Consider the following 22,889-nt stretch of genomic DNA (forward strand, 5'->3'; position numbering starts at 1 on the left):
TGGATACTTCCTCTTCCATATCTAATTTATCATCAAGTCATGCCATTTTTATATTGGTTCATCTACTTTTTAACTCTATGACTATCTAGCTTAAGCCACAATTTTTAGTCGCTATACCACTTATGTCCTCTAAAGTGTAATTCTCACAGCTACGCTGCACTTTTCTAAACCAATTCCTGCAAGGGATAGGTATAGTAGTCTTTGAAAACACAGTTTTCTTGCCACATAACATTCTCTCCTCTTAAAATCCTTCAGTGACTTTCCATTGTTCCTATTTTAAAACTACAGTTTTTAACATATCCCTGAGGGTGCCAAATAATCTGGCCTCAGCTGGCCTTCCTGGCCTGACCTCCTGTTCCTCTTTCCCCTTTATCTCTGTACTTCATCCATATTTTCATTTTTAAATTTATTCAGTGTCTCTTGGTACATTCTTTCTTATCTTTTCTTCCTCATCTGAAATCTCAGTTTCTCTATAAACCCTTCCTTAACCTCTCAGACAAGATCAAGTTATCATTATATGCATTTATTAACTCCTGAACTTCATAAAGTATGCTTCATATGTTTGTATAATATGAGTTAATATCTGTCTTTTCTAATGGTGTACAAATTTCATAATGGAAGAGATTTCCATCTGTTATTTTTAATTTTATACCTTTTACATCTAGAAAAATGTCTAGCACACAGCAGATGCACGATAGATAAAATATTGATACTTTAGTAGTATGTCATATTACACTTATCAAGACCTATATATATATATAGATAATTTATTATTATTACACAAGTGTATATTTGAAATAACAGTGTTTAAAGAAATGGAAAGAACATGGCTTTGAGGACAAACAAGTTCGTTCTAGGGAAAGAACATTGCAGGTGGGCATTGAAAGATGTGATGCAGCATTATGAGGCAGTAAGTGAGGTCGCATGATCTCTGGGTGTAGGCGGAGTTAGTAAAAGTAAAGCACAAATAGGAAGGTGTAACCAGGAGCAGAGGGGTTGGCCAGAACAGATCAAGTGTGTGGTTTGCATAATGGAAGGAAAAAGTGGAAAGTCAGGTAGGGGTCTAGGGTAAATGCTAAACTCATAAGGACTGCCTTTATTCCATATGCAAAGAAGCAGGAGCACATCAAAGCTATGTGGCAAGGGAATACTAACAGCAAGAATATTTTGGTTGTAAATAATAGAAACTGGGTTCCAACCAGCTTGAGCAAAAAGGGAATTGATCTCATCTAGTTCGAACAAAGTAGAAACGTAGCAGGAATAGTCATGGCTGGGCTCAGATGCTCAGATGATACTGTGAGGAATCTTTCTCCACCTCTGGGCTCATTTTTTTTTTCCTCTGGCTGTTTTCATTCTTCAGCAGTAAGATGACCATCATGAGCTCCAAGGTTGTATCCCTAATTGCTTTCAGTAGTGAGAGACATTCTATGTCTCTTTGCTCTGGGGGAAAGAAAACCAAAATAAAACAAAATTTAAAAAAACAAAGGCAAAACCCACAAAACTCCATGAATGGCCTGGATTAATTCATATGCCATTCTGAACCAATCAGTGTGGCCAGGAAGAAGGCCCAGCAACAAAGTTTGTAGGGCTTAGTGCATAATGAAAATGTGAAGTTTCTTGTTCAAAAAGTAAGAAAGAGTGCTGTTAAAGGCGATTAAATATGAAATTTCTTTCTTCCGTGCTCACATTCAACTTGTCATGGTGTTTTTTATTTGCTGTTTAATGTCATTCTAAGTAAAGAAAATTTAAATTTTAAATGCAGAGCATAGATTTTATCATTTGTCTTTATAGACATAATGCCAGTTTTAAATGACATTTAATTCATATACAAATTCATAAAAATTACAAAACGTATGTTGTATAAACTTTCCCATGCATATGGATTTTGTTCTTACCAGAACTGTAGAGATACTGCGTCATACTAACTTCACTTCTCACTATGTCCTCATTCTATCAATACTCTCTAGGTCACGCTCATTGATGAGTAAGGAAGGACCAAAAGGAAAAGGAACTCTGAGCCGTTTTTTCCTTTCCTCCTAGAATGTCATCATTTTGAGCTAACTGCTTGCCTAATACAGGAATGTTACACTGGAAAAAATGAATATTATCATATTCATTTGATATGAATCAAACGCAGGTTCTCTGGTCACCTGCGTTTCTTAGAATGCAATTGCCTTCTTTTCTTATTGGAGGAAATTCTGGCTCAAAAGAAAAATGTGGTTTTCTGGGCCCTCCGTTTTTCAGTTTTAGATGCAAATGTTACCTTCTTGCTTTGAACTCACTGGCCTTGAATATACTGAAATTCTGTATTCATGGGGCCATGTGAATACTACATGCAAATGTTATAGGTGAGTGGGGTAGCATGGAGTGATGGACATTGTGCATATTTACTCTGCTTAATTGGAAAACTTATGGTCCCATTGGATTTTACTTAAAAAACACAAGTTCAGAAACAAAATTATTACCTATTTTGAGACAGAGGCTGTATGCATTAAGCAAGTGTGAGATCCTTCTGACTGCAAGGTCCTGTATATTTATATGACTCACACGTTCCCCCTTCCCCAATGAAGCTGGCCCAGCGAGGGTACAAGGAATACTCTGTCTTAGTTTGGATCACTTGCTCACCCCCGGAGCTGTAATTCTCAATCAAAACATTCTGATTCAAAAAGGAGGAGGGGATGATTCTCCAAGAAAAAGGGAGAATGGATTTTGGGCAAATGCAACAGATATTCATTATAGGAACAGATAATCAGGGGGAACTGTCTATTCTCTTTTCCTCAACCACAAAATCCACAAAAGTATCCAGCCAAAGAATAATTGGAATTTTTTTCCTGCAAAATATCTCTTTATTTCTTGCTTTACTTCATGGGAAATTCATCTCTGTTAAGAAGAAACTGTGAAAAAAAGGAGGAAGTGAAGAAAGTTGTCTCTATCTTCTTCTGGATTTTAAACCTAAAATTGTACTGAAATAAACCTGTTAATTTTCTTTAAAAAATTAAATTAATAAAAAAATACTAATTGAAATAAAAAAAAAAAGAATAGTCTAATCTGTCCTTATCTATTTTCAGAATTGGTGCTATCTAGTACCTGTGAATAATGTTAAATAGGAAATCTGCTGATTGTGAATGGAGATTACCATATCTGTAATGTGAAACTCCAAAGAAAATTTTCTTTGGAATGTTGCTGATGGTGCTTGGCCCTGTGGAAGGTTGATTCCATGTGCTTGAGTTGTTTTATCATGTGACTGTGTGTACATTTCCTTGTTATTTGTCCAAGACCAAGATGCTAGAAAGCACAATCTTCTTATTTGTATTTGATAATAATGCAAAAGTAATACATGAAACATAGTGCATGCTTATTAGATATTTTACTGAATTTTGAATGAGTGCCATATTGCATGATTGTTATTCTTTAGTCTTTACTCAGAGGGGTTCTATTTTCTAGATTTAAGTAGTAGTGACCATAATAGGTGGATGCAATATTCATTTAGACTTAAAAAATACATCATTTTGTCATTCTAAATAATTTTCTTGAGTGTACACTGTCCAGGTCTCGACTTGCAAAAGTATATGTGAAGATTTTCCAGATTTTTGAAAGGTGTTTATTTTGGGTAGGTTGAAATATCCCATGGCTACCCACTGCCTTCAATGTAAAAGATAGTTTAGTCAGACAAGATTGGCTGCATGGACTGCTTGTACTTTTTCACCCCAATGTCTTTGCCTGGATCCTCTTACTGCCTAGCACACCCTTTTCCCAGATATGCAAAAGGCTTGCTTTTCACCTGTTTTAGGTGTTTTCTCAAATGTTATCATCTTGGTGAAGCTTCCACTGAACATACTGTTTAAAATTGAACCTCTCTTCCCATCATGACATTTTTTATTCCCCTTTCCTGTTTATTTTTCTCTAAAGCACTTATATCATTTGCCAGATAATATATATAACTTATTAATTTTTATGTGTCTGTTCCTAGATACTAGAATATAAATCCAATAGATCAAGGGCTTGTTCTAGTTTATTTATCACTATATCTTGAGTATCAAATAGTTTCTGGCTCATACTATGCTTAGTAAATATTTGTTCCAACGCTATTGAGTTGGAAAAGACCATGGCCCACGGTGGAGACTGTGGCAGCCCATGATGGGCCATGGACCACATTTGGAGAAAACTGACTAATAAAGCACCAGTTTATTAGGATATTAAAATATCTACTTTTCAAGGTCCCTTCGATTTGCATCTTTTGACCCTTTCCTTAAATTTGAGAAATTCTCTGTGTCACCAAAGGTCATCTGAGCAGTATACATGTTGGTATTTTTCCAGTTCAAAGTCCATTCTTATAAAGGGGATTAGAACTGGATGGTCCAGTAACTGCTGAAAACAAAAGTAAATTAAAATATTGAGGTGTGACAGAATAGAATATTCCTAATCACCAATTGAAACCAAAACCAAACTTATCCTTCATAATTCTATTTTGGTTTCCACTTAATAAGTTGAATTTACTTTCTGACTTCAGTTTTTATTTCCTTCTAGACTCTCTTCACATGTCCAGAATGGTAAAAACTGAAGTCAGATTAATCCTTTAGAGCTGGGCTTATAATAATAAAATTGCTAAAAAAAAGATACCAGTGGGATGGCAAAAGATAGTTCATGAAATGAAACAGCAGGTTAGTTGGAGAACTGATTTCTGTGAGTAACTAACATGTAATGAGCATTTGCCATATACTAAATAACTTGTATATATACTAAATACCTTGTATATAGCATTTGCTATATACTAAATACCATGAATTGGTGTTATCCAGTTATATACATGAATTTTATTAGTTAATTCAAATAATTCTATGAGATTACTATTATTATTTTCCTTTACTAATACAAAGCTGAAGCTCATGGAAGTTAAATTGTTTACAATCAAACAGACACTAATTATGGAATCTGAAATTCAACTCCATGTCAGCTCTTAATCCAAAGTTTATGCTCTAACCAGTATATGCTGAACTGCATTAGAGAACTTAAATTTTCTAGCAGAATAAAGAAATGGATTTCATTGACTGGTTATTTCTTCCGATAGGTGGTTGAAGCCTCTTATATTTACATTCATTCAGTGCTTTGCACTTTTTAAAATATTTTTATATTACCTCCCTCTGTCTTTTTCTCTCTTTCTTTACCTCTCTCTCAGACTTTCTGTCTGTGTCTTTGTATCCCTCTCTCTCTATCTCTCCCAGCCTTATAAATGTATTTATTTTATTTTAATTTTTGCTAGAAGCTACTGTTGGTTTGGTTTTTGATGATTGAAAACACCAGTATATAATTGTTCTCTGAGATATCCTTGGAATGAATGGAATAAATGGATACTTTTCAGGTCTGTCTTTTTTCTCCTGACTGTAAATTGGTTGAAATGAGACAACTTAACTTTATTAATAAAAATTTGATGGTGATTAGGACAGCAGCTAGGCTATACTAAAATTAAAAATACCTTTTGATATGCAAATGATTTCTTCCTTAGGACAATTAATCACATACATATGGTTTCAGGAGAATATTTAAATCACTTCCGTCAATAGTTTTCAAAGACCTTAAAACCCTCTCATACTCAATTCTAAAGGCACAGTGTTAAACAGCTGAACCGACCCTCTATGAGCATTTGTTTTTGTTATTTTATTTTGTGTATTGGAAAACAATGCATAGAAAGTTAACTTGTGTGAAATCACAGCTAATAAGTGGCTAAGTAAGATTCAAACCCAGATACGCTGGGTTTTTTTTTTTTTTTTTGCCTAAAAATCATTTCTCCAAATCACGTTAACATAAAATGCACAAATACTTGCAAACTCAAACATAATTCTACAAAATAGCATGAGAGCTGAATTAAATTACTGTATCTAATTCTAAATACGAATGTAATATTTCTCTTATGAGGCCATAATCCAGAATTTCCCCTAATTTGGATAGTCCTCTACCCTTGTTTTCTTAGAGAAAGTGGAGATTGAGTTTACTCCCTCTACTAATACTGCTGCCTTTGCTGCTACTGCTACAGTTTCAAGCAATCCTTTATTGAGTACCTAAGAGAGCTAGATGCTGTGATGGATACATTACATGTTTATTAGTGGGGTCATTCAGGAAACAGATACCACCCTAACTATTTTGAGAGGAAAGAAATTTAATACAGGGGATTAGGTGCTTAGAAAATCACTGAATGGTCTCCAAGAGTGAAGGTCAGGAAAGGCTATGAAAGGCTATCACTTGTTTTCTATTTGCTGTAGATATTTAGAGGATGAGGAAGTTGCTGCTTTCGCTCCTATTAAGAAAATATATAAAATGTGTAGCATCAAGGAAGGTGACACGAGGAGAGAAGGTCAAATGACTGCTTGTCACTGCCAGAGGAAGAGAAATATGCTTCAGCCATCTTCTGTCTTACAAGTTCACCAAAATTGTAGAACCCAATCTGTATCCAGAATTCTGTCAGCAAAAGAGGCTGGGAAATATAGCTCTTTAGCTTCTAGTCTTTGCTTGAAAGGCAAAGCACAGAAAAGGGTGAAAAGGCTTCCAAATCTCAACAGACAACTTACAGCAGACTACTTACTGTCTCATTAAATTCTGTGAGTAAGCATTGTAGATGAGGAGACCTGTGACTTAGAAATATTAAGGAACTTGTGTCAGTAGCCCTGGCTTGCATAATAGGCAAGCCAAAAATGTTTGGTAAAGCAGAGATGTGATAAAAACAATGAAATAATTTGTATTTAGTATTTCTAAAAGAAGCATTTAGACAGTCATTGTGGGAAACAGTAGGAACTTCACTGAACTTCCTTGCTCTGATTTTATGACCCTGTCTCTATGTTATCTACCTATCTATTTTGAACTATAAAAATAGTGAGGGTGTGACCTAGAGTCACACAGCTGAACAGTGGAAGAAGCAGAATTTGAAGTCAGAAAGTCTCACTCTGGCACCTGGAATTAACCACTAAGCCCAAAGTATTGTCATTGAGGGCACTCTACTCAACATGATTATTTGTTAATTTGGCATTCACTGTCATAACCTCTGTTTTGTTTATCCTGTGTCTGCAAAATATACTTACTGTCACCCTATTCTGAGAGAAAAAGAATAAAGTTTGCTTTATATTTTAGACCTACTGCTTCAAACTATAGAGCAAACAGTCAGTATTTTTCTCCTTGAAGAAATAAAGATCTCAAACTAAATAGTCTTGACTTTTAGGGTGAAGCGAAACCGAGAAAACACCCATGAGAATAAGAGAAAGCAGGTTTCATATTATATAAGCAATGGCAACCACCCAGCTATGAAGACAAGAAATAGAGGGGCCTGCATGTTATTGGGAAAAAGGTGTCAAGCATTGCACCAACAGGCAGCACCCTTGGGATCTAATCCCAGCTACTTTTGTGCCTTCTAGAAAATTACTTAAACTCTGTGGATGCATTGCACAAATGTGAAAATTGGGGTTAGGTAATTGCAAAGATTTTTTTCTGCTCTGAAATTCAAATTTTGTGGTTTGTGAAATGTTACAACCATATAAAGTTTGTGCTTGCTTACCATCAAGAGCTGACATTTTTCTTTTGTCTTTGAGATTTTGAAAGTTTAATAATTTTGAAATGAGGCAATTTTGAGGTAACTTATTTAAGGACAGATTTTTCATATTTCTAAGTACATTTCAGACGGGCAAATTTTTCACTTTTAAACATATCTGTATGTGTTGCATATATTTTTAGTCCCAGCAGACAACTCCCAAGCTATTTAAAGAAAAAGATTTTTACAGATAATTGCTAAATTTGCAAGTTTATAGAATGCATATCAGTTTTAGACTGAAGAAAACTAATTAGAATATAAGTTGGAAAAATAGCTGTGTCTGCTCAATATCTGATTATTTTGAAGTTCAAAGCTGAACTTTTATTAAAATTAAACTGCTTTTTTGTTTTTCTTCATTTGAGTTTTAAAATTGATAGGCTAGAAAACCTAGCCATTTTAACCAACTCCCAGTGAAGTGATTAATTTGAGGTATAGCTTCTTCTCATCCAAATTGAGTTAATATAGTAGAAGAAATGGATGACTCTTTTTTGTCTGATTACTTGTAATTGGTTCCAGCTTAATAAGCAAACATTACTTTAATGAAGCTTCTGAGTTTATCATGGTCTGGATCATGTTGGTGTGAGGTGGTGTGCCTTGGTTCCAGGATTAACTTGTCACCTTAGGGCATAGCTGATTTATACTTATACAACATTTTGTCTTTTAGGGATGGAATATAAGTTTACTCATTATCTAGGGCATAGGATGCATAGGATAGAGAGCTATTTTAACCTCTGTATCTGCTCATTTAGAAAATGTGTTGTGATGGACAAGCATTGGAAAGAGAGAGAGAAAGGTAAGGAAGTAAGGAATAGCTAAAAGAACTAACATGTAGCAGTTCTTTTCCATCGCTGGTGTCATACATGGGTAAAAGCATGGTCCTAGAGTTAAAAAAAACTTAGTTATAGTGTCAAATGAGTCACCAGTTATACCTATTTTGTAGGACACGACACCTTATCTTTCTGGGTCTCAGTTTCCTCACAATGAGGGGTTGACCCTGGTGATTTTACCTGCTCTGAGATTCCATGATCCTGCTGTTTTCGATTACTGTGAAAATTGACCATAGTTCATTCAGTCCTTGGTAGTTCATTTCAGGCTCATCTTTTTTAATGTTTTGGTAAGCAAAATAAGAAAGAGACTTGATAGAAGTTGACACAGAGAGAGCCATTCAGGGAGACAATCTTATCCTTCAATACTACCAATTCTATCCACTTCAGGAAGGTCAGATTAGTTTGTCCTGCAGCTGTTTGCTTGAGCCTTCTTTTTTTTTTTTTTTTTTTTTCAGAAGTTCTATCTCTCAGAATTTGCTAAAATGTTGCTCTATTCTTTAAATTTCTTGTATATTGAGGATAAGTGTTTATCTTTCTCATGAGTAAGTTTTTAGGGTACTTAATTTCTTAATATTTGGAGATACATATTCAACGAATGCTATTTTTCTTTTTATAAAATCTCATAAATGTAAACATTTAATTTTCTTTTCTAAATTCTTTGAATTCTTTTTAATTCTTGTGATGGATATTTGATTTTAATAAACGTTTAAATATAAAATAGTTTTAGATTTATACAAATTTTGTGCAGTAGATAACCCACACCTGATTTTACCTATTATTAATATCTTACTTGAGTATGATGCACTTATTATAATTAATAAAACAACGCTGACATATTATTGTCAACTAAAGTTCAGATTTTCCTAAGATTTTCTTAGTTTTTGGCTAAGTTCCTTTTTTTCTGTTCTAGGATTCTATATATGACATCACATTTCATGTAGGCCTGTTTCCTTAGTCTCCTCCTGGCTGGGACTGCTTTTCAAACTTTGCTTGATTTTGTTGACCTTGATGGTTTTGAAGAAGTGCTGTTCATGCAATTTGTAGAATGTTTTTCAGTAGTGATTTATATTGTGGTTTGCTTATGATTAGACTGGTCTTATGGGAGTTTGGGAAGGGAGACCCCAGAAGCAAAGTGTCATTATTATCATGTCATAGCAAGGGTACATACTAATCAACATATGCAACCACCTTGATTATCTGTCTAAATTACTGTTTTCAGGTTTCTCCACTATAGAGTTATGTTTTTCTCCTCTTTCACACTTTATTCTTTGGAAGGAAATCATATACATAGTCTACACTTTAAGGATAGGAGTTATGTTTCACCTCCTTGAGAATGGAGTATCTTTGTAAATTATTTGGAATTCTTTGGCATGAGAAACTTCTTTCTTCTCTCTTATCTGTTTATTTAATTAGCTCTTTATATTGGTATGGGTTGATGGATATTTATTTTATATTTTAGGTGATAATCCAATGTAATTTTATTATTACTTTTCCTGCTTTGGTCATTAGGGGCTTTTGCAGTTAGTTCATGTGCCATTATTTTGTTATATACCCATCAATGTGGGTTTTGTTTCTTCTTATTCTTGAATGTAGCATTCTCCAGACTGATATTGTACAAGTACTGCCCTAGTCCTAGAATCAGATATTTCTCTAAAGATATTTGGTTCCTTTATGGGAGAAAGGTATTAGAAACCAAAATCTGGGCTTTAGGTGTTGCTATTAGTGTGTTGTCTCTTGTAGATTATTATAGCTGACAGAACAAGAAAATATATGTGTGTATGCTAAATTGTGCATAAACACACACACATCTCTAAACATTTCCATCTGTGTCTATATTAAGCTAGACAAGAGTTCATACCGATGTTCCCAACTGTAACCATTACCACATGGATTATTCTAGTCTTGTCTCTGCTTGTCTGTTATCTACCACTCCAATAGTGAGAAATCATTTTCTCACCATCCATCATCCATTTACTTTATTGTAAAATTACAATATCACGTGTTTTTTCTAATAACTGTTAACTATTTCTCCATGGAAACAACTTTATCAAGGAGAGTTTAGTGCTTATGCTAAATTTCCTTTACATTTAGTCTTACAGTCTTCACTCTTTCCAAACTTAGGTGAGCATACTCTTCAGCAAAATTATTCCATGCATTTTATTCATGCATTTTTAATAGTTACGTTCTTTGGTCAAGGTCTGCTTTCCATATTTGAATGGTTTTTTTTTTAACAGATTTTTTTTTTTGTGAATGCCAACTTAATGTCTTTGGATATTCTGTTTTAATTTTTTTATTTACTTCTCATCTCTTTCTTTCTTCCCACCTTCCCATGAATGTATCTGCTAGCGTGCCATTTCTTGCATAGCATTATGATTATTTGTTTACATGTCCTTTTTTTTTTTTTTGAGATGAACTTTTGCTCTTGTTGTCCAGGCTGGAGTGCAGTGGCACGATCTTGGCTCACTGTAACCTCCCTGTCCCAGGTTCAAGCAATTCCCCTGCCTCAGCCTCCCAAGTAGTTGAGATTACAGGCATGTGCCAATACACTCGGCTAATTTTGTATTTTCAGTAAAGATGGGGTTTCTCCACATTGGCCAGGCTGATCTCAAACTCCCAACTTCAGGTAATCTGCCCACCTTGGCCTCCCAAAGTGTTGGGATTACAGGTGTGAGCCACCACACCCAGCCTGTTTACATGTCTGTCTTATTCTCCACTGATGTAGTTGGATTTTGTCCTCACTCAAATCTCATGTTGAATTATAATCTCCTGTGCTTGAGATGGGTCCTGGTGGGAGGTGTTTGGATCCTGGGGACAGATCTCTTATGGCTTGATGTTGCCTTTGTGATAGTGAGTTCTTCCGAGAGCCCATCATTTAAAAGCGTGTAGCTCCTCCTTCCCACTCTGTCTCTCACTCCTGCTTTCACCATGTGAAGTTCCTGCTTCTGCCTCACCTTTCATCATGAGTAAAAGATTCTTGAGGCCTCCTCAGAAGGAAATGCTGGCATTGTTTCCTGTACAGCCTGCAGAACTGTGAGCCAATTACATCTCTTTTTTCATAAATTACCCAGTCTCAGGTATTTCTTTACAGCAATGCAAGAATGGCTTAATACCAGTCACTGCACAATATAGTCTTCCTGAGCTGAAATTAAATTGTCTTCTCCCTAGTGCCTAGTATGACATTTGTGATATAGTAAGTGCCAATTAAATGTTTGGGTCAATGAGTTTTGAAGTCTTAGGTGAACAGAGCAGCATTGTCATGTACCAGGCTTACATAGTTGGGTGCCTTCAGATAGAAAGTTAACCTGCTTTTTAGGTGTTTACATGTAACATTTGACCTTATACACAACGTAATGTGCAAGCGTGGAGTCTCTGTAGTCAAAATGCTTAGTGGTGAATCCTGGCTCCACCACTTACAAGTGAACTTAACTTGCAAGTGAACTTATAAAGAGAACTTAACTTCTTTATCCCCCAGTCCTCTCCTCTGTAAAACGTGAATAATAAGAAAATCAAGCTCACAGCATTATCCTGAGTTCAATGAGAAAATACTTATGAAAGCATTTGACATAAGACCTAGCACATATAGCTTTAAAAAGGCAAACATTATTATTATTGAATTACTTTCATAAAATGTTATTCTTAAGAGGCATATCTAAACTATTCTTTCTCTTTTTCCATTTCCTTTGATAGAATATTTTAATCTAAGTTCTCTTCCTTTATTTCTAGAGATTTGATTATTTTTCTCCTAATATTTGTGTGTGTTTATGTCCTTTTCCTGAGCAGTGAGCAGACTGATTATTTTTCAGAACATACTCCCTAGCTTGGCTTCTGGCTTGAGAGGTAATTATTTTGGCATTATCTTCCACTGCCCTGTATTTGCCATCTGTTGGCAACATCATTGAAATCATCTGAGTCTTCTGTATTCTGGCAGGATTTTATCTTTTTATTGGCTCTACCTCCAACTTAAGTTTTATCTGACAAATGGGAAATTTGGCTAATTTCTGAACTAGGCCTGAATATTTCAGGGTTTTGTAGAACATCTGTAGTTTGCAGTTTGGAAAGGTATCTGTTTTCTTTCCTAAAACCCTATTAAATATGAGAGAAAAGAATAACTTAAGAAGAAAAAAAATGGCTAAATTTAGTGTTAATTTTGGTTTATGCTATAATTTTATTAACTCAGAACTATCCAAAAAATGACTCAACTTTGTAATTTCTGCACTACAAATGGAAATTATCTATTAACACTGAGACTTTTTTTTTTTTAAGAGAATCCGTGTCTTACAATACTTCAACATGACTGTCTAGTTCTTGATTCTGTCCATTTTCCCATAGGTCTTCCAATTGCTTGATGTTCTTTTAAAATGCCATTTTCAAGGACTATTTAACAGGCTGAGTTTATATCCCCAGAATCACTGCTTTTCAGGTCATATGAAGGATATTCTCACTCTGTCACATTCTTTTTTTCCCGTGCACATTTGTTATTTATCTTGCATCTGGATCTATGCCAAAGCTGCCTATAAATCTTAGTGGAGTACCTCTTAGCCTCCGAATTCCCATTATCTGTCGTGGAAGCATATTCTTGAAAGAACTACAGGAGGGAAATGATAATAAGTGATCCTCTCATTTTCCCCATTCTTTCTTTCAGACTTGCCAAAGAAACTGCTTATTTCACAGAAGGACGGTATTGGCTGAAAGGTGCTTCCTTGAAACTGAGAGATTGCTGCCTTAGACAGGTACATCCTTGAAGATATATTTGATTTGCTTTTTAATTGTTGGATCTAAAAATCTGTGATATGAACTATTGGAAATACTAGCCTGAAACTTTAGCTATCTGCATTATTTCTGTTTGCATTCTATATAGTGTGTCACTTAGGAACATACTGAAGTAAATTAAATATAGATGTTTGGTTATATGTTAGAGTTTCACATTCATTTGATAAAAGCTACAACTATCCTTTAGACAATACATACATAAATAATAAAAAGATTGATAATGTCTAGTGTTGATAAAAGTATAGGGAAGTAGTTACAATCATTCTTACATCTTGCAGAATAATATTGATTGCAGCAACATTTTGGGGAGGTTAACATGGCAGCATCTAGCCAAGCTTTGAGAATCTTTTATTCCTTTATCAATACATATAATAAAAATCAGTTGAGCACTTACTATGTGCCAGGAACCATTTTAGTTACTGGGGATATGGCAGTGAAAAAAGTAAGTCCTTATTGCTGTGGGTCATACTCTTATTTGGAGTAGGACTAGAAACAGAAAATAAACAAGTAAATCCAAAGTATGTCAGATGTATTTAATGCTTGGAACAAATAAGGTGAGGTAGAAGGAGACGACTACTTCTTTTGAGGTGTACGTTACTGATTTTATGTAGCATGTTCAGGAAGGGGCCCGCTGAGAAGGTGACATTTGAGTGGAAACCTGAAGTATGTGAGAGTGGGGCATGCAGAGACCTAAGCAAAGACAGCTCCAAGTAGAGGGAACAAGCAAATGCAAGAAACTCTAAGGTGAAGGATTGCATCATTTTAGATTCACGGAATAGTGCTGAGGCCAGTGTGTCTGGAGTGAAGCTACTGTGTAGGGAGTGGTAGGAGATGGGGTCAAAATGATACCAAGGATGAAGATGAGCAATTCACAAAGAGACACACAGGTCATCGGAGGACTTAGTCTTTTGCTCTAAGAAAACTGGCAACCACTGATGGATTGGGGCAGAAGACTGTCACAGTCTAAATTCTGATTTTTATGTACATGATAAAAGTGCAAGGACAGAACAGGCACACTAGTTAGACTATTATAGGAATCTAGAGGCTGTTGCTTTTAATTTCTATGTAAATAAACACATCAGAACATAAGGCTCTATATGCAGGGATGTTTGTTGCAGCACTGTTATGTCACCTCATTATAGAAAACACTGAATGCTGTATCTATAGGAGACTGGTTGGATAAATACTGCTACCTCCATACAATGGAGTAGCATATGTGTATTAAAAGAGTAAATTAGGACTGGGTGTGGTGGCTCACACCTTTAATCCCAGCACTTTGGGAAGCCTAGGCAAGAAGACTGCTTGAGGCCAGGAGTTTGAGAGCAGCCTGGGCAACACAATGATTCCATCTACAAAAAATTTTTAAAAATTAAAAACTTAGCTGGGTATCATGGTGTGGACTTGTAATTCTAGCTACTCAAGAAGCTGAAGTGGAAAGATTGCTTGAGCCCAGGAATTTGAGGCTGTAGGGAGCTATGATCACATCATTGTACTCTAGGCTGGGCAACAGAGTGAGACCTGTCTCAAAAATAAAAAAAGAAAAAGGAAAAGGATGAGTTAGAATTTTGGCCTGACGTCAAAGCTTGTGCTTTTCTGTGCTTTAACTCCTACATTGCGTAACTCCAAGTCGAATGGTTCTTTTCTTAATGGGAATAAGGCCATGAGTCTTTGAAGGCTAGAAACCCATTAATATTTATTTTCATACTCAGACAATTTATGATCTAGCATCATTGTTAGCATATAAGACTCACTCATTACTTAATTATTTAGTAAATTGGTTGGGAATTATAACTAAATATCCTGTCATTTTAATCTTTGCCATAGAAATTACTTATACTAACACTGAAAAAAATTTTCATAATTTACTTTTTTTTCCAAATGGAAATCTCCCTTGTGAGTAAGATTGTAGACTAGCACAAACATGCAGAATGTCTTTGTGTGTGAATTAGTAAGCATCATGTGAGGAAGAGCTATAACTTATTATTTGGGATCTCTGTATATGCTTTGCAAAGGAAATCACATCTGAATGCTCCTTTATTGTATCATGTGCAGAACTCTGAATTCTGAATGAAATTTAGGTTCAGGCAATTAAGTCCATAAAAAATTTGTTGTTTAGGTAGATTTATTTACTTCCACTTTTATTTTAAATTCAGGGGATATATGTGCAGGTTTGTTATAAGGGTAAATTACATGATGCTAAGGTTTGGGGTTCTTTATACTTAAAGAATGTAAAGAACATTGGGTAGGAGAAGCTTGATTTCTCATTTTGATATAATTTTTAAAAGGACAAATATCTGGCTTGGTGTGGTGGCTCATGCCTGTAATCCCAGCATGTTAGGAGACTGGGGCAAGTGGATTGCCAGAGGTCGGAAGTTTGAGACCAGGCTGGCCAACATGGTGAAACCTCATCTCTACTAAAAATACAAAAATTAGCTGGGCGTGGTGGCAGGCACCTGTAATCCCAGCTACTTGAGAGGCTGAGGCAGGAGAATCGCTTGAACCTGGGAGGCGGAGGTTGCAGTGAGCAGAGGTTGTGCCATTGCACTCCAGCCTGGGTGACAAAAGCAAGACTCCATCTCAAAAAAAGAAGAAAAAAAAAAAAGACACATGTCTTTATTTTCCTAATAGTTAATTATTTACACTCAGTTTTTCTGGTATCTAAAACTTTGATTCTCACTGCAATGAACATTTAAGGTAATTTTTCAGTAGGATTTCCCTGCCCAATACTTCCTTTACAAACTTCTTTGAAGTAACGTTACCCTAATGTTGCTCTTGAGTTGTATTAAACCCTCAAATATAAAAAAAATTGAAAATTATTGTTTTCTAAAGATAATGCATCTATATATAGATATATATTTCAAGTGATATTAACCGTAAGTAGAAAAATGTACATAGAAAGAATGTTATTATCCATGATCTCATCAACTGGTTATATCCATATAACATTTTGTTGAATAATCTTCCATGCTGTCGTTGATTCATTCATTGGCTCATTTATTTAGTCCTTCAGTTTGTTTAATAAATATTATTGCTTTCCTACCCTGTGCCAGGTAATAGGTTTTGAGAATACATTAGTGAAATAAGCCTATGAGGTCTTTGACCTCAAGAAGCAAATTAATACAGGAGGAGACTCAGATAATAAAGATATATTTATGTTTATGTACGTAAAAAATCATATATTGAGAAATTCTATGAAAAGAAATAAAGTAGGATGTGGGGAAAGGAACATGAGGACAGGGTGCTTGATGTTGTTTAATTTTTATTATTTTTGTATTTCAATAGTTTATTGGGGAACAGGCGGTGTTTGGTTACATTAGTAAGTTATTTAGTGGTGATTCATGAGATTTTGGTGCACCCATGACCCGAGCAATGTACAATGCACAGTATTTGTAGTCTTTTATCCCTCACACCCTTCCTACCTTTTCCTCCTGAGTCCCCAAAGTTTATTGTTTCATTCTTATGCCTTTGCATCCTCATTGCTTAACTCCCATGTATGAGTGAGAACATAGATGTTTGGTTTTCTGTTTCAGAGTTACTTCACTTAGAATAATAGTCTCCAATCTCAACCAGGTCACTGTGAATGCTATTAACTCATTCCTTTCTGTGACTGAATAGTATTCCATTGTGTGTGTGTGTGTGTGTGTGTGTGTGTGTGTGTGTGTGTGTGTATATACACACACAGTTTTTTTATCGACTCATTGATTTATGGTTGTTTGGGTTGGTTCTATGATTTTGCAATTGTGAATTGTGCTACTATAATCATGCATGCCCAAGAATTTTTTGTGTGTAATGACTTCTTTTCCTCTGGGAAGATACCCAGTAGTGGGATTGCTGGATCAAATGGTAGATCTATTGTTAATTCTTTAAATAATCTACATAGTGTTTCCATAGTGGTTGTCCTAGTTTATATTTCCACCAGCAGTGCAGAAGTGTTCCCTGTTTACTGCATCCATGCCAACATGTATTGTTTTTAGGGTTTATGATTATGGCCATTCTTGCAGGAGTAACATGGTATCACATTGTGGTTTTAACTTGCATTTCCCTGATCATTAGTGATGTTGAGCATTTTTCATATGTTTGTTGGACATTTGTATATCTTCTTTTGAGAAGGGCTCATGTTCTTAGCCCACTTCTTGATGGAATTTTTGTTTTTTTCTTGTTGACTTGTTTGAATTCAGGCTGATGTATAGATTGTGAAGATTTTTTCCCACTCTGAAGGATTGTGTTTTTACTCTGCTGACTCTTCCTTTTGGCATGCAAAAGTTCTTTAGTTTAACTAAGTTCTAGCAATTTATCTTTGTTTTCATTGCATTTGTTTTTGGGTTCTTGGTCATGAAATCCCTGCCTAAGCCAATATCTAGAAGTGTTTTTCCAATGTCTTCTTCTACAATTTTTATAGTTTCAGGTCTTAGATTTAGTCCATCTTGAATCCATCTTGAGTTTATTTTTGTATAAGGTGAGAGGTTAGGATCCAGTTTCATTCTGCTGCATGTGGCTAGCCAATTATCCCAGCGCTATTTTTGAAAAGGATGTCCATCCTCCACTTTATGTTTTTGTTTGCTTTGTTGAAGATCAGTTGGCTTTAAGTATTTGGGTTTATTTCTGGGTTCTCTATTTTGCTTTATTGATCTATGTGCCTATTTTTATACTAACACTATGCTGTTTCGGTGATTATGACCTTATAGTATAGTTTGAAATAAGGTAATGGAATGCTCCAGATTTGTTCCTTTTCCTTAGTCTTGCTTTGGCTATGTGGGCTATAAATTTTAGAATTGTTTTTTCTAATTCTATGAAGAATGATAGTAGTATTTTGATGGGAATTGCATTTGTAGATTGCTTTTGGCATTATGGTCATTTTGACAATACTGATTCTACTCATCCATGAGCATGGGATGTGTTTCCATTTGTTTGTGTCATCTATGATTTCTTTCTGCAGTGTTTTGTAGTTTTCCTTGCAGAAGTCTTTTACCTCTTCAGTTAGGTATATTTCTAAGAAAAAAAAATACGTATATATATATATATATATTTCCAGCTATTGTAAAAGGGATTGAGTTCTTGATTTGATTCTCAGTTTGGTTGCTGTTAGTGTATAGAAAAGCTACTGATTTGTGAAATATCTGTTCATATTCTTTGCCCACTTTTGAATGGGCTTGTTTGTTTTTTTCTTGTAAATCTGTTTTAGTTCTTTGTAAATTCTGGATATCAGCCCTTTGTCAGATGGGTAAACTGCAAAACTTTTTCCCATTCTGTTGGTTGCCGATTCACTCTAATGACTGTTTCTTTTACTGTGCAGAAGCTGTGGAGTTTGATTAGGTCCCCTTTGTCTATTTTGGCTTTTGTTGTGAATGCTTTTGGTGTTTTGGTCATGAAGTCCTTGCCTATACCTATGTCCTGAATGGTTTTGCCTAGATTTTCTTCTAGGGTTTTTATGGTGTTAGGTCTTGTGTTTACGTCTTTAATCCATCTGGAGTTAATTTTAGTGTAAGGTGTCAGGAAGGGGTCCAGTTTCTGCTTTCTGCACATGGCTAGCCAGTTTTCCCAACACCATTTATTAAACAGGGAATCCTTTCCCCATTGCTTGTTTTTGTCTGGTTTACAAACATATGAAAAAATGCTCATCATCACTGGTCATCAGAGAAATGCAAATTAAAACAACATTGAGATACCATCACACGCCGGTTAGAATGGCGATCATTAAAATGTCTGGAGACAACAGATGCTGGAGAGGATATGGAGAAATAGGAACATTTTTACACTGTTGGTGGGAGTGTAAATTAGTTCAACCATTGTGGAAGACAGTGTGGCGATTCCTCAAGGACCTAGAAATAGAAATTCCATTTGACCCAGCCATCCCATTACTGGGTATATATCCAAAGGATTATAAATTGTTCTACTGTAAGGACATGTGCACACGAATGTTCATTGCAGCACTGTTTACAATAGCAAAGACCTGGAACCAACCCAAATGCTCGTCGATGATAGACTAGACAGGGAAAATGTGGCACATATACACCATGGAATATTATGCAGCCATCAAAAATGATGAGTTCGTGTCCTTTGTAGGGACATGGATGAACCTGGAAACCATCATTCTCAGCAAACTGACAGAAGAACAGAAGATCAAACACCACATGTTCTCACTCATAGGCAGGTGTTGAACAATGAGAACACATGGACACAGGGAGGGAAGCACTACACACTGGGATCAGTTGGGGGGAAAAGGGGGAGGGACGGTGGGGGGTGGGGAGTTGGGGAGAGATAGCAAGGGGAGAGATGCCAGATGTAGGTGATGGGGAGGAAGGCAGCAAATCACACTGCCACATGTGTACCTATGCAACAATCTTGCATGTTCTTCACATATACCCCAAAACCTAAAATGCAATACAATAAATAAATGGGGAAAAAAAGAAGAAACAAAAAAAAAGAAAAAGAAAAGCTACTGATTTGTGTACATTAATTTTGTATCCAGAAACTCTGCTGAATTCTTTCATCACTTCTAGGAGCTTTCTGCAAGTCTTAAGGATTTTGTAGGTAAACAATCATAGCATCAGCAAATAGCGGCAGTTTGACTTCCTCTTTACTGATTTGGATGCCCTTTATTTCTTTTGCTTGTCTGATTGCTTTGGCTAGGATTTTCAGTACTATGTTGAAGAATAGTGGTAAGAATGGGCATCTTTTTCTTGTTCCCGTTCTCAGAGGGAACTCCCAACTTTTCCCCATTCAGTAATACATTGGCTGTGAGTTTATTATACATGGCTTTTATTATATTGAGGTATGTCCTTTGTACCGATTTTTCTGAGAGTTTTAATCATAAAGGGATGCTGGATTTTGTTCAACAATGCTTTTTCTGCATCTATTGAGATGATCATGTGATTTTTGTTTTTAATTCTGTTTATGTGATGTATCGAATTTATTGACTTGCATATGTTAAACCATCCCTGAATCCCCCTGGTATGAAACCCACTTGGTCATGGTGGATTATCTTTTTGATATGTTGTTGCATTTGGTTAACTAGTATTTTGTTAAGAATTTTAGTGTCTGTGTTCATCAGGGATATTGGTCTATAGTTTTTATTTTTGGTTATGTTCTTTCCTAGTTTTGTGTTAGGGTGATAATGGCTTCATAGAATGATTTAAGGAGGGTTTCCTCTATCTCTGTGTTGTAGAATAGTGTCAAGAGGATTCGTACCAATTCTTTGAGTGTCTGGTAGAATTCTGCTGTGAATCCTTCTGGCCCTGGACTTCTTTTGTTGGTAATTTTAAAATTACCATTTCAGTCTTACTGCTTGTTATTGATCTGTTCAGGGTATCTAATTCTTTCTGATTTAAACTATGAGGGTTGTATCTTGCCAGGAATTTATCCATTTCTCCTGGTTATCTAGTTTATGCACGTAAAGGTGTTTATAGCAGCCTTGAGTGATCTCTTGTATTTCTGTAGTGTCAGTTGTAAAATCTCCTGTTTTGTTTCTTATTGAGCTTATGTGGATTTTCTCTCTTCTTTTCTTTGTTAATCTTGCTAATGGTCTATGACTTTTATTTATCTTTTCAAAGAACCAACTTTTTCTTTCATTTATCTTTTGTATTTTTTTTGTTTCAATTTCATTTAGTTCTGTTCTGATCTTGCCTTTTTCCTTTCTTCTGCTAGGTTTGGGTATATTTTTTCTTGTTTCTCTAGTTCCTTGAGGGGTGACCTTAGCTTGTCTGTTTGTGCTCTTTCAGACTTTTTGATGGAGGTGTTTAGGGCTATGAACTTTCCTCTTAGCACTGCCTTTGCTGTGTCCCAGAGTTTTTGATAGGTTGTGTCACTATTGTCATTCATTTCAAAAATTTTTTAAAGTTCCATCTTAATTTCATTTTGACCCAGTGATCATCCATGAGCAGGTTTTTTACTTACCATGTATTTGCATGGTTTTGAAAGTTTATTTTTTAGTTGATTTCCAGTTTTATTCCACTGTGGTCTGAGAGAGTGCTTGATATAATTTTAATTTTCTTAAATTTATTGAGGCTCATTTTGTGGCCTATCATATAGTCTGTCTTGGAGAAAGTTCCATATACTGTTGAATAGAATGTATATTTTGGGCCAGGTGCAGTGGCTCACACCTGTAATCCCAGCATTTTGGGAGGCTGAGGCTGGCGGGGTTCACCTGAGGTCAGAAGTTCGAGACCAGCCTGACCAACATGGAGAAACCCCGTCTCTACTAAAAATACAGAAAAAAATTAGCTGGGCATTGTGGCACATGCCTGTAATCCCAGCTACTTAAAAGGCTGAGGCAGGAGAATTGCTTGAACCTGGGAGGCAGAGGTTGCAGTGAGCCGAGATTGCGCCATTGCATTCCAGCCTGGCAAGAGTGAGACTCTATCTCAAAAAAAAAAAAAAAAAAAAAAAAGAATCTATATTCTGTGGTTGTTGGGTGGAATGTTCCAAATATATCTGTTAAGTCCATTTGTTCCAGATTATAGATTAAATCAATTGTTTCTTTGTTGACTTTCTGTCTTGATGACCTGTCTAGTGGTGTCAGTGGAGTATTGAAATCTCCCACTCTTAATTGTGTTGCTGCTTATCTCATTTCTTAGGTCTATTAGTAATTATTTTATAAATTTGAGAGCGCCAGTGTTAGGTGCATTTATGTTTAGGATTGTGATATTTTCCTGTTGGACAAGAGCTTTTATTATTATATAATGTCCCTCTTTGTCTTTTTTTAACTTCTGTTTCTTTAAAGTTTGTCTGATATATGCATAGCTACCCCTGCTTGTTTTGGTGTCCATTTGCCTGAAATGTCTTTTTCTACCTCTTTACCTTAAGTTTGTGTGAATCCTTACACATTAGGTGAATCTCTTGAAGGCAGCAGATAGTTTCTTGGTGAGTTCTTATCCATGCTGCAATTCTGTATGTTTTAAGTGGAGCATTTAGGCCATTTACATTTAATGTAAATATTAAAACATGAGGTAAAATTCCATTCATCATGCTATTTGTTGCCTATATACCTTGGTTTTTTGTTTTCTATGTTTCTTTTTTAAACTTGTATTTTTGTTTTATAGGTCCCATGAGATTTATGTTTTAAAGAGATTTATTTACTACCACTTTTATTTTAAATTCAGGGGACATATGTGCAGGTTTGTTATAAAGGTAAATTGCATGATGCTAAGGTTTGTGGTTCTTTACACTTAAAGAACATTCTCCCATTTTATAGGTTGCCTGTTCAGTCTGATGCTAGTTGCTTTTGCTATGCAGAAACTCTTTAATTACATCCCATCAGTCAATTTTAGCTTTTGTTGCATTTGCTTTTGGTGTTTTTGTTATGAAATCTTTGCCCATGCCTATGTCCTGAATGGTATTGCCTAGGTTTTCTTCTAGGATTTTTATAGTTTTGGGCTTTACATTTAAGTGTTTAATCCATCTTGAGTTAATTTTTGTAGAAGGCCTAAGGAAGGGGTCCAGTTTCAATTTTCTGCATATGGCTAACCAGTTTACCTGGCACCATTTATTAAATAGGGAATCCTTTGCCCATTGCTTGTTTTTGTCAGGTGTGTTGAAGATCAGATGGTTGTAGATGTGTGGGTGTCATTTCTGAAGTCTCTGTTCTGTTCCCTTGGTCTATGTGTCTGTTTTGGTACCAATACCATGCTGTTCTGGTTACTGTAGCCTTGTAGTGTAGTTTGAAGGAAGTCAGGTAGTGTGATGCCTCCAGCTTTGTTGTTTTTACTTAGGATTACTGGCTA

At 35.6% G+C, this 22,889-nt stretch overlaps 1 long non-coding RNA gene across 1 annotated transcript in view; it reads left to right on the top strand.

The window, feature by feature from the left end:
- The window catches only part of LOC116533093, a 257,320-nt gene that overhangs the window by 153,581 nt on the left and 80,850 nt on the right, over positions 1–22,889 (top strand). The window contains exon 2 of the long non-coding RNA XR_004261081.1: positions 13,043–13,130. This is a non-coding gene — a long non-coding RNA (uncharacterized LOC116533093). The remainder of the gene's footprint in view (positions 1–13,042; positions 13,131–22,889) is intronic.

Source organism: Sapajus apella, unplaced genomic scaffold (genome assembly GCF_009761245.1).
Source record: "Sapajus apella isolate SASKATOON/1434 unplaced genomic scaffold, GSC_monkey_1.0 scaffold79, whole genome shotgun sequence".
Classification (NCBI taxonomy): Eukaryota; Metazoa; Chordata; class Mammalia; order Primates; family Cebidae; genus Sapajus; species Sapajus apella.